The sequence below is a fragment of the Phodopus roborovskii genome, unplaced genomic scaffold (genome assembly GCF_943737965.1).
Source record: "Phodopus roborovskii unplaced genomic scaffold, PHOROB, whole genome shotgun sequence".
In the NCBI taxonomy this organism is placed as follows: domain Eukaryota; kingdom Metazoa; phylum Chordata; class Mammalia; order Rodentia; family Cricetidae; genus Phodopus; species Phodopus roborovskii.
The window spans coordinates 28,044-41,005 of NW_026125019.1; the positions used below are offsets into that span (position 1 = coordinate 28,044).

The 12,962-nt window shown below is 44.9% G+C and overlaps 2 pseudogenes; both read left to right on the plus strand.

The window, feature by feature from the left end:
* The window catches only part of LOC127218009 (serine/threonine-protein phosphatase CPPED1-like), a 30,882-nt pseudogene extending 18,188 nt beyond the window's left edge, over positions 1 to 12,694 (plus strand).
* LOC127216341 (mitochondrial import inner membrane translocase subunit Tim23-like) lies at positions 5,819 to 6,439 on the plus strand (annotated as a pseudogene).
* Positions 12,695 to 12,962: the final 268 nt, after the last annotated feature.

The following is a 12,962-nucleotide window of genomic DNA, read 5'->3' on the forward strand; positions in this document are numbered from 1 at the left end:
TGGAGGAAGATGAAAATTATAATTATCAAGCAAGGATTAAATATTTGACTGGCAGCTTCCTGCTATACAACACATCCCTCTGACCCCCAGCCCATGTCATTCACTTCTCACTTGATTTCCTCAATGACTCCTGGTGGTTCATGCTGAGCCTGCTTTCCGAATGAGGAAAACAAGACCTTGAGATATTGAAGCATGTGCCCTATCGCTCAGCTTCATACCACAGACGTAAGCATAGGGCATGCCTTCCTGGCTGTGCTTCTCTGGCAACTAAATACTGATGAGATAAAAAAGAAACCTCACATAATTCTCCACAGCTTTTGAATGCCCAGCTCACCCAGAAGGAAATCAACTTAAAAGTTGAATATCACGTGCTATGAAGAAGAGGATTCTAGGGCAAGGCAGCAAGGCTGCAGGACTGCAGTAAACCATGATGTCTAGGTCAAGGAGTGGTGCTGGGTGCTAATCACACCTCCTGGGCAGAGGGTTCCTGGTAGCCACCAGGTACCTCTGGGCTCTAAGAGTAATTATTTCCCAGCACCACTGTTTAGCCTGCAGCTGAAAACGTCGCGGGTACAGAGTAGAACAGAGTGTTCTGCATCATAAAGTGTGTATGCCAAGGCCTGGCATGGGAAATGCCATACTACAAAAAGAAACATTGGTCCCTTGCACCCACCCTAGGGATTACTGTGATGGTACTTACCTGAGCCCACTCTTTTCTGGAAACTTTTACAGAAGAGCATACTTTATCCTAGGTAAGCTGTATATACACTGGTCTCACCTTTCTCTTAGCTGCTTCTCCGTCACCAAGAAACATGTACCATCCTCTGCTGGTTGCCATTAAAATATAACTTCATTAATATTTAGATGAAGTAGGATAAGTATAATTTCCATAGCTAAGTCTTGAACCAAAAAAAAAAAAAAGTTGATGGGAAATCCTTGAAAAAAAAAAAAAAAAAAAAAAGAAGAAGAAGAAGAAGGATCCCTGTAGGATATAAAGAATAAGGTGGCCTTGGGTGAAGGTCATTACAACAGTATAGTTGATCCAGAGAGTGAAGAGAAGAATGATGAAGGGAGAGGAGGCTGTGAGTCCCAGAAAAGCCAAGTACTCTACATCACAGAGGCTGCCTGATGTGACCAGTATAAACAACTGGGTACACAGGGCTCCCATCATAAAACCAGACTTCTAGCCTCTAAAGTACGTAGTGCCCCCCCACTACTTTGCTGTGCCCTCAGTCATGCAAAAGTAGAACAGCTGAGTGCTGTGTATGTCCCAAAACCAAGAGCCCTGTGCTAATGTGTGAATTGCATCAAGAGCTACTCCAAATACCCCCCACCCCCCACCCTCCACCACCCCCCTCCGCCCCTGACACACACACCTGAAGAGCAACCTCTACCTAAGGGTCCTGGGTTCTCTGAGAGTTGGCATCAGCTGCATAAGTCTCTATTTCTGAGCATTTCCATGGGGGTCTAAAAGACCCTTAAACCACCTACCTCCCATGATGACAGAGTTTTTATTAAAATACAAAAAGGGCATGCATCCGAACTCCTTAGGTTTTACATACCAAAAATACAGTTTTTAGTATTTTAGAGGGTAGCTCTCATATGCAGCTGTGTGTTCACACATACCCCACTTTGTGAAATCTGTATGCATTCATATATGGTCCTGTCATTCCAAATACATTCAAATGATCTAAAAAGAACATACTGAACCCTTAAAGTGGGAAGACAGGGTTAAGAGATATCTTCCTTCTGTCTCCTTTTGTTGTTATTTTCACCTTGACAATCTACACTTTTACAATGTTTGCTTTCATTTCTAGTGGTCTTCTATTGTTCTTTTTACCTTTCTGTCCAGAAATACTATTAGGCTTACATTTTACTAGAACATGGTAGTGAATGCAATGCCTTTACCCTTTATTGGGATTTGACCTCAACATTTAACCCCATTGATTTATTTTGATTGTTTTTGAGAGCTATTGCATGTGATTATGAAATAAATACATATATTGCTGATCTATTTGAGGGCAAGTTGCATGAATCACACAAAAGATAGTCTATCTTCTATGTTCATTTTCTTCTTTTTGTTAACACAGTCATTTTTCTTAGCAGTCACTCCACTGTCAACTTACGGAGATTCTCCTCTTTCTGTTCTACAGTGTGTGTGTGTGTGTGTGTGTGTGTGTGTGCGCGTGCGTGCGGCGTGCGTGCGTGCGGTGGTGTGTGTGTGTGTGTGTGTGTGTGTGTGTGTGTGTGTGCAAAGCCACAGTTTATTTATCTCTCTTGAGGCCTGATTACTTTTGTGGGTAGTAAAAACAGTAGTGAAGAGAACAAGCCGAAATGACAGCATGTTTTTGTTGTGTTTAACTTGGGCCTACCTGGGGAGATGCTGGGTGGCCACAGAGCCCTTGGGCTTGTCACTTTCTTCCTATGGATTGCATGTATATCCCACAGGCACAGCAATGCCATCTCATGAAGTCTAGCCAGTAACTGTTAGGTGCAGTCTGTGGGAGGACATTTTGGAGTGAGGATTAGAGCTGGCTCTTGGGGACAGGGGATTAGGAAGTGGGACTGCAGCAAAGCCAAGAAAGATATGGTCTCACCCATATCCTGATTTGGCCAGATCCTTGGGAGTCCCATCCTGAGGCAGGGGCAGGCACCCAACTTACATGTGGCCATGTTAACACTGTTAGCAGAAGAAAAAGAAAAAAGGAATGTTAAGGAATTTTAAATAACACATCCTAAAGCTTACTATTATTGTAAATCCAGTTACTATCAATCCCCTTTTTCTGATAACACTTTGAGATATTTGCATCCTACCATACAGTTAATTCAGTTCACCATGTGTTCACGCACACCACAATCTGCTCTGTACTCTTTTCCCTGTAAAGCAACCTTACAACCTTATTGCAGTTACCCCTGTATTTCCTCCCACCTCATCCCAGCTCTAGAAATCTCAGCCATGGGATTCTTCTAAACAGTTCTGAACAGTTCATTTAAATGGCTCCAGGATGCTTGAGTGGGATGCTGCTTGAGTGGCTGAAACTCCTTCAGGCCATTCAAGCGAAGGGAACCTCCTGAGAAAGAAGTTGCTTTGCATTCTGAGCAGCCCACCCTCCCAGCAGCAGAGAAGGACACATCAGCTTGTCCAGGGGCCACTGGATATTGTGGTGTCAACCATAGTGAGTAGTAGGACTCTTGTCAAGAGTTAAACACCAACTGACAGCATGATGATTCAAGAGTGGCAGTCAGGCAGCAGCCCCTGGATGTCCACCTACTGTGTGTCGTGCTTCAAATCCCTTCCTTGTGAGATAGCCACTGGAGAAATCTCTGTGGCCAAACTCACAACCTTGGTGGGAAATTTAGTAAGTTAAATTTTTCTGAAGAATAACTTGAATCTTTTAATTGTGTCAATTCTGAAAAAAATAGCAATAAAAAAACTAAATTCCCATCAAGGACAGATGCTATAGTTCTTACCCATACACACCACTTTAAATTTTATTGGCCACCTTTACCCTTGTAAAAGGGTAAGAAAGAGGAAAGACACAGAGATTAAAGTGTAGTACAAATACTAAAAACCCAGAGACAGATATTGGGGTTCAAGCTGAAGATCAGAAATGCAAAGCAGCCAGCCAGTAGCTCTTACCTAGGCTAAAATGGAGATCCTGTCTTCCCTGTGACAGAAAACTGAATCTCACATGAGACTCTTTGCTTCTTCCCTGTATTCCTCTCTAGGGCTAGGATTAAAGGTGTGAGCTCTATTTCTCTTTCAGACTGATTCACCCTCATGCAGCCCCGGGTGGCCTTGAACTCAAAGAGATACAGCTGCGTCTGTCTCCTGAGTCCTCAGATTAAAGGTTTGTGCCACCACTTCCCAGCTTCTATGGCTGACCAGTGTGGCTGGCTTTGCATTCTGATCTCCAGTGGCTTTATTAGATCATAAACACTTTATCACCACATTGAAATCAAAGCAGAACCTATTGGCAGGTGGTTATTGTTTTTACTTGGGCAAACCCCAAAAATCCACAAAAAGTTACTAACTAGTAAGTTATTTAGTAAGGTCCCAAGACCATAAGGGTAATTAATAATAGGGAAAAATCAATTGTGCTCTTACATACTCTTAGCAAACAATTGTGAGGACAACTTCATCTCCAGCACCACCAAGAGGAAAACAAAAACCCCCGAGAGTAGCACAGTGTCCTAGAGGAGAGCAGAAACCCTGTGAAAGCATAGAAAGCTTAGGAAGTGGGAAGGTAGGGCATGTCCATGACTCTGCAGGCAGGCAACATGACACTTTCCCAATACTGATACACAGATTCAGTCAAAATCCTAGCAATGTTCCTAAGACAGGATCTCACCATGTAGCTCTGGCTGGCCTGGAACTTGTTATGTTTACCAGACTAGCCTCAAACTCACAGAGATCTGCCTGCCTTCTGAGTGCTGGGATTAGAGGTATGTGCCACCAAGCTCAGCCACTTTTATGTTTTATAAAAATGTTGAGCCTGAGTCTGTATAATATTGCTGTATTTCTCTAACATCCAAGAGATGAATTCATGGAGAGACAGATGATATTTTGTTATTTTTAATTTCTGGGGTCAAACCCAGAGCCTCCAGCTTGCTGAGCCTCCACACTGAGCCTCCCAGATGTCTGTCCTTGTACAGGTGTCCCTGTTCACTAAAGGAGTGTTCTCTGTGAGCTTCATACACTGGCACCCCTGATGACACATGTTTTCGTAAGCTATATTCAGTATCACATGTATCATTTCTGTTCATCTTGAGAAGCAAAGAAACTTTCAGGTTTTGCAGAATCTTGAGAGCTTGGCTGAACGTCAGTACTGCATATTTTTTTATAGTGTCTCTTCCTGCCTTGCCATGGTTGCCCTGCTTGCCCTCCTCCCAGTTTGTTTAATTGGCTCACAGCCATGTGCCTGAACTCACATCCTTCCCCTCTCTGCTTTCACACTACAAAAAAGAATTGCATGGTTCACAAAAGCTGAAGTCCCTGACCTGTTCTGGAAGGTGTAAGTCAGTGGACTTAGGAGACATCCTCAGAAGTTTGTGGAAATCCCACGTGAATAGACACCAGCTTGAGAGTATCCAGGTGGTGTGACCAGTGAAAGGCTGAGTGTTCATATGCCTCTTCTAAGTTTCTGGTAAGAAGATGGTGTGGGATTGGTACTTTGCTTAAGTCATTTCCACCTTTCCCAAGCCCAGATCCAGCTTGCCCTTGCTCTGCTCTTCAGTGCCTGTCCTTCAGCACAGCTGACCCCTGTTGAGCCTGCTGCTGTAACCCACATACAGACACCACTCCCAGCCCTCCTGGAAAATCCTGAGAAGAGCTTCTTTCCCAAGTGCAGGGTCAGCAGGGTTAAAGTGTTGGGAGTACATTCAGAAGCCTCCCAGGAGACCAGTGAGCCTTTGTCGTGGTCCTGTGGCTCCTGAAGCCCACCTTGACCCTCTTTCTTTGACTTTCAGACCAGTTATTGCCAGTTAAGAGCCTGGCTCTGGGCCACACCCTGCCAATCAGGATTAACCAAATTCTGGATGTTTTAAGATAGTCTTTTTCTTGTCTGTAAAACTCCATGTCCTTCCCTCCTTCTTAGGGACAGGTGGGATATATAATTTAAAAGCACAGGTGGTGGTGCTTAACTGGAACCTGAGCTGGAAAGGTCAGCTTGTGAAGATGGCTATAGGAATGCGGGTCTTCCCGCCATCTTGGTGGCAACCAGTGCTCGACACTAGCCTGAGGTGGAGGCAGAAAGACACCGCCTGCCACCCCTCATCCCTCTCCACCACCCCCACCCCCACACTCTGCTGCAAAGTCATGGAGGGAGGCTGGGGAAGCAGCAACAAAACCACTGGTGGGGTGGCTGGCTTCTTCTGAGCAGGAGGATCAGCTTACTTGCATGCTGATTTGGCCCGCATTCCACTGACTGGTATGAACCCGGTCTCCATATTTAAATGTGGATCCAGGCTATCTTGTTCAGGATAGTGATAAATTCATTTTGCCTACTGGAGCTAACAAAACCTGAGGCCGATTTGAGCTAGCTTTCTTTACCATTGGAGGATATTGCATAAAGGGGCTGCGTCTGGGGCAATGAATGGTCTTGGATTGGAGGAAACCCAGAGCATGGCCTGGTCCAAACCAAGAAATGTACAGATTTTGAATATGGTGACTAGGCAAGGGGCACTTTGGGCTAATACTCTAGGTTCCCTGGCTTTGCTCTATAGTGCATTTGGTGTTATCATTGAGAAAACACAGGGTGCAGAAGATGATCTCAACACAGTAGCAGCTGGAACCATGACGGGAATGTTGAATAAATGTACAGGTGGTCTTCAAGAAATAGCACGTGATGGTCTGGCAGGACTGACACTCACCAGTCTCTGTGCGCTGTATAACAACTGAGAGCACATGAAAGGTTCCCTGCTCCAGTAGTCACTCTGAAGACTTTAGCACCTCTGGAATGGGTTATCCAGGCCGATTAATAAGTCAGTCTGGGGTTGCTTTCTCTCTTATACCTACAATTACTTTGAACAATTACTCCTGATTTACTGTGATGAAGATCATGGATAGTTAGCCTGAACTGCACTACTTGCCCTTCGGTGATTCACTGAGTATGATATATTCTCTTCTCCTTTGGAGATGGTCTTGAACCTATTTTTTCTCCTGCCCCAAAACTGGAAAACCACTTACTCTCCAAATTCAGTCCATACTTATTTTCAACGCTTTTATCACCATGTTTATCAAAACTAATTGCCCTGTATTCCAAGTAAAGGGTGAAAATAGAACCTAAATAAATAAATAAATAAATAAATAAATAAATAAATAAATAAAGCGCACTGCATGCCTACAGCAGTGTCTGGCAGCTGGTAAACTTGCCATCAGTGTTGTTACTACAGTATCTTCCTGCAGATGCCAGCTCAGGGTCAGAGAGCTAGAAGTGGACATGTGTTCTGGCCAAACTCCAGGAAGCTGCATGGGGATTGCAGCTCTGTGGCCTTTAGCGTCTTGAACATACCCTAAGCCAGCCTGAACCAGATCCAGGTCTGAGCTATGTGTCCCCAAGCAAGCCTGATCTTTGCATGACATTCTTCCTTTGCATGCTGGGTGATTTCTTCCCTGTGGGATACTAATGGTGTGAGAGATAGGTGTGTGCAAAGTGCCCCACTCAGAAGTCAGTATATGGAGGCTGCTCAGCTGCTGTCACTCCACCACTCTCCTATGAGTAGTGCCATTCGTTACTACCTGGCACCATATGTGAACATTGAATAATTGTTGGGAAGGTCATCCAGTGTCCTTTGTGTATTACCAACATGTGGCTTCAAGAGAGGGATTGGCACATGTAACTGCCTCAGACGGAAGAAACTCCCTCCTACCTTCCCTGAGAGCCTAGAGTTAGTTAGCCACCACCACCCATCCTCACATGTAGACTTCCCATGGGGCCCTCACTTTAAGAACCCAGAGTGGGTTCACCAATCTTGACTCTCCACTGGCATCCTGGCTGCCTGCTGAGGAAACCCCACTCCTTAAGAGGTTTTGTGTGTGTGTGTGTGTGTGTGTGTTTGCTGCACTCACCTTCCTTCCTCAGCCCCTCCCCCTTTGTGAGTTACAGTTTTCCTCACCACTAAAGAAGACTAAATCAGGTATGCTTGAAGAGTTATGCAGTTTTCATTGTTACAACTAGCAATATAAAGGGCATAGCATTTTCATAAATATATACTCAACATAGAATAAAAATGAAAGCTGTCCAATCAGAACTCAGCACATTTCAGACCTAAGTCAGAAGTGCCCCAGTTTTTAGGACACCCACCTTTCACACCAAAATTGTGCTGACTGCATCTCACTTCTGTGATTTATGGCAGGTTTCCAATATTAGGATATTAAATTATATGGAGATTGTGTCCCAATCCCCTGATTGATTCCAAGTGAATTTGAGTCACAGCAGCTTGAAAAGTAACTTTTTTTTTTTTTTTTGGTCTCTTTATGACTTAATACCATGGAGAAATAAATGTGCAGCCACAGCCACACACAAGGTCCCCACAGATGCAGGGGCTGCCTTCACTGGGAATCCTTTCTCTGGTAGTAATTTTAAGAGAGCAGTTCATAACTCAAAATCAGTTTGTCCATAATTCTCAATTAAGGGACCACAGAAGCATGTCAACCACAGATGCCTGAAGAACAAGCAGAATGGCGATTTTGCCTCACTCCTGGAAACTCCACGACCATCAATGGCACACCAGTGTGTTCCTTTCCACTGTTGAGTATGGATCAGAAACTGCTCAAGCCAAGGCAGTAAAATTTCTAAGGAGGCATCACCGCCATGGGATTACCACTTCTGAGGAGGTTTCACAGGCTATAGGTGTGAATGCCATAGGATCACCACTTGGACACAGCTTGCACATTGCAGAGTTCAGATGCCAGCACAGAACTGGGCCCCAGGCCAGCAACGAGCAGCTGGGCCTGTTCTGGAGAAAGGCTGTTGGGAGGTAGCCCAGGCTGCAAGCTTGTTAACATTCTTCTGCTTCTCTCCAGATGTCTGTGCTACCCATGGGGGGCGCTATTGTTAGCATTCACCTTAGGTAAGGAGTCAGCTGTAAGTCAGAAATGTGCCCAAGCCCCAAAAAAAGTTGAACCTGAGTCTGCAAGTATCTGAGATCTGGCTCTGTGTTGATTTCTAAACCTGCTTGGGCCTCTCTTTCCTCATTTGGACCATGGAAATGGTGCAAGGCCCGGGGCTGTTGGAGGAAGTACCAGGATGAAGAACAAAACGGACCTCTCCTTTCTGTCCCTCCAATCCTTAACAAGGCTTGCACAGAAAACATGTTCAGATTCAAAATGCCCCGGCTTGGCTTAGAGTCAGAAAGACACAGAATTTCCTACTGCCCACCTCACCAGGCTTCCCGCAAGCCCAGTTTTTGGTCTGCAGAAGCTCTCCCATTGTCCACGGCCTCTCCCTCCTGTTTCTGTGCCAAGAGACCCTGGGGAAGCATGGTGTTCATGGCACATGTATACACAGGGGAAGCTTGGTGTTCATGGCACATGTATACTCAGGGGAAGCACCGTGTTCATGGCACATGTATACTCAGGGGAAGCACGGTGTTCATGGCACATGTATACTCAGGGGAAGCACCGTGTTCATGGCACATGTATACTCAGGGGAAGCACCGTGTTCATGGCACATGTATACTCAGGGGAAGCACCGTGTTCATGGCACATGTACACATGGTGGCAGTTGGTACAGTCAGTTTCAGGTGTTCGCTGGGTTTATGGCTGTCTTGTTCATGGGTAAGAGGGGTATCTGAATACAATGTAAACTTCACCTGTAATGAGCATTACAGACAGCTTCAGTTAGCATTGTCCCATATCCATGCACACACAGTATAATGCTTTGGTCCCATAAGTTGCTTTTAAAAAAAAAAAACAAAACTGTAATCCACATTATGAAATTCTCTCTTTCAAAGTAAAATTCAGTAATTTAAATATTTTCTCTATTATTATTATTTCTTATTTTACATATAGATCCCAGTTCCCTCTCCCTCCCATCCTTCTGTGCTCCCCTGAAGATCCCTCCTACCCCATTCCCCACCCACTCCACAGGGAGGGTGAGGCCTTCCAGGAGGGATCACTAAAATCTGTCAAGTCATTTGGAGTAGGGTCTAGCCCCCCCCCCATACACACACACCTCTAGGCTAAGGGAGTATCCCTCCATGGAGATGTGCTCCCAAAGTCCTTTTATGCACCAGGTTCCACTGTCTGAGATTCCTTAGACTGCCCAGGCCTTCTAACTGAGACCCACGTTCAGGGGGTCTGAGTCGGTCCAATGCTGGTTTCCCAGCTGTCAGTCTGGGGGCCCATTAGCTCTCCCTTGTTCGGGTCAGCTGTCTTTGTGGGTTTCTGTAGCCTGGTCTTGACCCCTTTGCTCATCACTCCTCCCTCCCTGCAACTAGATTCCAGGAGTTCAGCTTAGTGTTAGCTGTGGGTGTCTGTTTCTGTTTCCATCAGCTACTAAATGAGGGATCTAGAATGGCATATAAGGTAGTCAGTCATTAATCTCATTATAAGGGAAGGGCATTTAAGGTAGCCTCTCCAATTCTGCTCAGATTGTTAGTTGGGGACATTTCTTTAGTGTCAGTCTCCTCTTCAAACCTATAATGGATCCCTCTATTATGGTATCTCTTTGCTTGCTCTGGTCTATTCATCCCCAGACTCAATCTTCCTGGTCCCTCATGTTCTCCTCTCCCCTCCTCTTCTCCCCTTCTCTTTATTCTAACTCCCTCTCCATTGCCCCCCTCAGGTTATGCACCACCACCATTATCTAGGAGCTGGCCATTTTTATTTAGCATTTCACAGAGAATCCCTGTACTCATAGCACCAGTCCTACTCCTGCCATCCTCTGTCAGGAATCTAGTGTTGGGCTCTAACTCTGCTTGCTCTGGACATTTTGTACACATGGGGTCTTATGTTTTATGGCCTGTTGTCTGTCTTCTCTCACCTAGATTTCATTAATACTGTAGTCAGAACTCATACCTTGTTCCTCTTTATGTCTGAACACTGTAGTATGAATAGACATTTAGTTCATCCCTACATGTAAATGTGTGTTTTCCTTCCTCTTGGGTCTTTATCTGAAGTGAAGTCTCCGGCTCGTGTTAGCTGTACTCTAACATTTCTGAGGGACTGCCAGTGTCCACAGCAACACTGCATGAGAGTTCTCATATCTGGAGAGACATATGAATGCTTGTTGTTTTCTGACTGTTTTGTAAAGACATCCTACTGCATGTGAAATTCATCCCCCACGCCCCATTCTAGATATGTCTTTTATTTTACCTTCAAGTATCAGATGAGCTTAGGTATAGAGTTTGAGGCCCCTGGCTCCTGCTCCCAGTGTTTTGAAGATGCTAGTCCTTTGGCCTGATTGTCGATTGTTGTCTACTGTAATAGTGTCACCATGTTTTCTCTCTGTGGGTGTTTATTCCCCTCCTCTTTGATGTCCCACAGTTTTACTGTGCTATATATCAGTGTGGAAATTGGTGTTTCCTCCTCAACAGTCTTTCTCTGAGGACCCATGTCTTCATCCTTTCTAGAAAAGTTTCAGATAATATTCTCATTCTTTTCTGTATTATTTCCTCCTTTCTCTTTTTCCAGTTTCTGTTCCTAATCTCCCAAACACCTCTTAATTCTCAGGGTTCCATGTTCACTACTTTGTATCTGGTGTGTTCCCTGACTTGTTTCCTTGATCCTTTTCTGCTGTCCGCTCAATTCTGTTTTGATTGTTATCTAGTAAATTTACTCCATGTGTTTTATTGTGAGTTTTTAGTGTCGCTTTCAATGTGTATCTTAATACACTGTTTCTGAGTTTTCATTGTTTCCTGTTATTCAATTTTTGTCTGTTTTGCATCAATGGGTCTTGTTTTTATGGGCCTAAATCTTTCTTAAGAACTCTGATATCCTTGCCAGGCCCTTTTTGGTAATTACTTACCCCTGGAGTGAACTCCTGCCCTGATTGAGCTATCTAGACTGCCTGCCTTTGCAAGAAATGTCTTCAAGGGCTGGAAGATGTTTCCTTCTTCTTTCTTCTGGTGAGTAATCAGGACTTTCTGTTTTTCTTCTGGCCTCATGCTCCCTGTCTGGTGGTTTTGGTTACCTCCCCCACCCCCAGCACAAACATACCACACCTGACTTTTTCATCACCATTTAGAGAGACACTATGAAATCTGGAACCTGAGCCTGAATCTGCTGTCCTTGCTGTCCTTTCCAGAACCTCAGGTTGTGATATCCAAGCTCAGAGGTATTCTGGATAATTCCTAGGTATATGTATATGTGCTTGTGTGCAAGCCTGCAATGAGAATTGCACTTGGGCCTCCCACGTGCTAATGAATTGACTTACACACTCTACTGCTGAGCTACACTCCCAGCCCCATGACTGCTACACTTTAAGGAACTTGGTGAACTCATTGTTAATGAGCTACTTTGAAAAGTTCAATTAATGCATTCTCCATCAGTTAGCATTAATGTTAATATTCACAGAATCTAACTTTGGCACCCACAGGTAACCTACATGAATGTCCTAGGCCTCTCTAATATCTCTCCCTTCTCTGCAGGTGTCAGAGCTGTGTTCTCGGGCCACTACCACAGGAATGCTGGGGGAACCTACCAGGATCTTGACATGGTAGTTTCATCTGCTATCGGGTGCCAGCTAGGCAAAGATACCCATGGGCTCCGTGTGGTGGTCATCACTGCTGAGAAAATTGTTCACCGTTACTACAGCTTAGATGAGCTCAGCAAGAGAGGAATTGATGATGACCTAAAGGAGCTGATGGAGTGATTCCCCACATAATCCACCCAGTCTTCGTGCCAAAATGTTTACAGCCCCTCATAGCAATGTCTGAGTAGACAGGCAGGTTTGTGAATTGATGTCCTTTTATATAATCCAAAGTGCTGGGTCCTATCCCTTAATGATATGCAGAAGGGACTGTCTTTTTTAAAAATCCAGGAAAGAAGGCTATGAATGTTTCTCATTGTGATGCGAGCCTCTCCACATGAGTCTCTCCACATGCATATGGCTCTCACCCTGCCCTTCAATCCCACTGTCTGATGTTGACAGTCAGTACCTACCTCCTGCCCTCCATCCAGTTCCGTGCTCACGTGTGATCACTGTGCATCTGCTTTTGTTAAACTGTGACCATGACTCCCAGAATGCTGGGAAAACAAAGGTTTCTCCTCCCATCCAGGCAGACCAAATTATCACTCCATCCCAGGGCCACAGATTCCCCATAACAGGGAGCTTCATAGCCACCACTGGCTGTGAACTTCAAGACCTCTGTTACTACTGTTTGTATGAGCACAGGTGGTCCACATGAGAGTGTGTTTGCCCTTCTGATGATAGATGTCACCTTCATGTGTAGATGACCAGAACAGAGGCTGCAACAGAAGGCCCTGGACAGCCCATGTACCTGCCCTGTCTGTATTC